Genomic DNA, 3,386 nt, shown 5'->3' with positions numbered 1-3,386 from the left:
ATGGGCAAAAGATCCTTCTGATTGTGATCAGAAAATGTGATTCTGCATTTATAGATCAGCGTAAGAGAAATTTCTACATGGCATATATCAAAAACAAATATACTATTGAGTAGATGGAATATTTCAGTCAAGGTTAAGAAAATAGTCAGATGTCTAATTTTTATTTTCATAAAACAAAAAAAATATTGTTTTAAATAGCTGTCCTGTGTTTAAAAAGGAAAGATATATGACAGTGAACCTCAAAAATACTTGAGCATAGAGATATTTTTTAAAGAACTGATCTGAAGGCAGAGATTTTTTTAATATAAAAAAATTAAAGAAACCTCAAAACAAAATAGTCAGAGGCAAATGTTATACTTTAGAAAATCAAATACCTGTCTTGGAGGACAAGTTTAAGACACTTTCATAGAATATGGAGTAAAAGTAGAGAAAGTAAAATATTAAATAATGGTATCAAATATTAAGAGTAGGGAAAGAAGATCTAACATAACCATCACAGGTGATCCTAAGAAATAAAACAGATGAACAAAAAAGCTGTAAAAAATCAGGGATAATTAAAGAACATTTTTCACCTGAGTAAAAGAATTCTGTCAACAGATCAAAAACTCATCACAGTTTAAGAATTATTAATTTTAAATGAAAATTCAACATTACTTACAGAAGAAAAAAAAATCTTAATAACAAAACCTGGAATGTTCTTAATCTCTCCAAAACAGTGAATACTAAAGTTCTAATAGAACTTTTATGCCCAGAAGAAGTACTGTACCCAGCCCAATTGTACCTTGAGAAGGTATTTAAAGAGTGAATTAGGGGCCTTCCTGGTGGCACAGGGGTTAAAGACAGTGCTATCAAGCTACCGCCAGCCACTACAGCACAAGTTCAATCCCTGGTCAGCCAGGGAGCTGACCCACATGGCACAGCAGACCTCTCCTGTGTCGCCCCGCTGCTCTCCTCAGCAGTGTAGTTCAGTAGAGCTGCCTGTTTTGCTCCCCACTGTCTTTGGTGAATCCTCTCACCCCCACCACCCACATACACCTCTGGCTTATGCCCCAGTTCTTGTATGCATAAATAAATAAATCTTTAAAAAATAAAAATAATAAAGAGTGGATTAGGAACATGAGACATGATGAGGGCATGTGAAGCATGTTAGAGTATGAATAAATCCATGTGAAAGTGAGATCCTAGGTGGATAATAAACACACAGTGTTGTGGGAAGAAAACATTGTAAGCAGAGAAGCAAAATGGTGGCATGTGAGAAAGTTCCAGGAAATAAATTAAAATGAGAGACAATAATATACCTGGGTCATTAGTGAAATTCAGAAACACAAACTCAGTGGAAGGATTTCCAATTAAGTTTCAATTAATCTTCTCTAAGTGTGACTATTAAGCTTCTTGAGATATACGTATATGATACATGAGGTATTATTGTTACAGAATTGGTTTTCAAAGTATATTAAACAGATAGTTGAAAGTCCCTGACATCACTTAAGGGTGTAAGTCCATAATCACATTTATAGTGAACTTAAAGTACTGCTGTCACTCTTTTTTTTTTAATAATGTCTTTTTTTTAAGATTTATTTATATAAGAAGAAATGGGGTACAGACCAGATGTGCAGGAGGGTCAGAGGATTCACCAGAAACAGAGCAGGGAACAGAACAGGCCGGGCAGACTGACTGAAATACACTGCTGAGGGAAGCAGTGCCATGTGGGTTGCTTCATGGCCGGCGGGATCGATCTGGCACTGCAAAGGCTGCACTCAACTGCCTGTGCTACCACGGAGGCCCCCCTGTTTTCTCTTTTTACTGTATGAGAAATGCTGAGACATTTGGAGAGTCTACAGAGCCTAACCAATGACTCAGAAGACCATATGGTGGTCAAGAACTTCTAGAAGGCCAGGTGGAAGTTAGGGCATTGCCAGTCACTCCATGTCAGGGTCCCTTTTTTAAGAGCAAGAAGAAAAAGAACCACATCAAACTCTAGGTCCAGGGTGTGCATTATGGACAGCTGTTGATACCAGAGTATCGAAATTTTGTCTGTGGTCTGGATGACTCTGAGGATGTGCCCCTACTCCTATCTTGAGCAATGTTCAAACAGATCAAAATCTCGAAGGTTATTCACAAAAACATTATCAAGAAGTTCTTTGAACTCTTCTTTGAGCTGGTGGATATGAAATTCTATGAAGCATTCTCTCAAAACATGAAGTTTGGAATCTATGAGGACTTTACCAATAGGTGATGCCTTTCTATGCTGCTGTGCCATCACATCTCCTGGTCTGGAGATGAGCTGACTTCCCTTTCAGAATAAGTCTCTCCAATGAAGAAGACATAGAAGTCTATTACATCAATGGAGAGAGCAAAGAGCAGGTTGCCAACTCTGCTTCTATGGAGCAACTGCAGAAGTGGGGCTTCAAGGTCATATATCTGATAGTACCTATTCATGAGTACTGAGTGTGGCGGCACAAGGAGTTTGATGGGAAGAGCCTGATCTCAGTTACCAAGGAGGGCTTAGAGTGTCCAGGGCATGAGGAGAAAAAGAAAATGCAGGTGAGCAGAACCAAGTTTGAGAATCTCCAAGCTCATGAAAGAAATACTGGATGAAAAGGTTGAGAAGGTGACAATACCTATGAGGCTTGTGTCTTGCCTCCACTGCACTGTGAGTCGCACAATGCTGGACAGGTGACACAGAGCAGATACTGAAAGCCCAGACATTTCGGGCCAGCTCTACACTGGGCTACATGGTGATCAACCCCGACCGCCCAGTCAAGGAGACAGTGGCAGAGGGTAGGGGCAGACCAGAATGACCAGTGGTGGTGCCACTATTTGAAACTGTGCTGCTATCTTTTGGCTTCTCACTTTGGTGTTCCCAGACCCACTCCAAATGCATCTACTGCAAGATCAAATTCAGCTTGAGCACTGATGAAGTTGACACAGCATGATCCCAACTCCCTTAAATCACACTGTAACCCAAGGTCCTGATCCTAAATCCCATTGTTAATATCTGGCAAGGTTCAAGGTACCAAAGGAAACAGACAGTCATATAGGGATGAATGTCATTCCAAGGCTTGGAGATTACCTCCAAGAACCTAAAGGCACACATGAGAACTCTTTGGACAAGGTTATATTTTCTTCTACACAAAAATAAATATGATCATGCAGATCTGGGTATTTGTTATATCTTTTCTGGGAAATGAATAATCATTTCATTTTAAGGAAAATAACTGAGACTATGTGATACCAAAGAAAAATTCAAGTTTCAAACAAAAAGCTTTAGAAAAGTCATGAATCTGACAGCATCCCAATATTTAGACTTTCCTGGAGATACCATTAACAAAAATGATGACATTAACAAAATTTCATTAATGCAGCTTTCAGATTCTATGTTAAAA

At 39.0% G+C, this 3,386-nt stretch overlaps 1 pseudogene; it reads left to right on the top strand.

Moving 5' to 3' along the window:
- The first annotated feature begins 1,814 nt into the window (after positions 1-1,814).
- LOC119248614 (heat shock protein HSP 90-beta-like) lies at positions 1,815-2,936 on the top strand (annotated as a pseudogene).
- The last annotated feature ends 450 nt before the right edge of the window (positions 2,937-3,386 follow it).

Source organism: Talpa occidentalis, unplaced genomic scaffold, assembly GCF_014898055.3.
Source record: "Talpa occidentalis isolate TD23 unplaced genomic scaffold, MPIMG_talOcc4v2.1 talOcc4.17, whole genome shotgun sequence".
NCBI lineage: Eukaryota > Metazoa > Chordata > Mammalia > Eulipotyphla > Talpidae > Talpa > Talpa occidentalis.
Note: the sequence above shows the minus strand (reverse complement) of the source record. Positions and strands in the feature narration are given on the sequence as shown.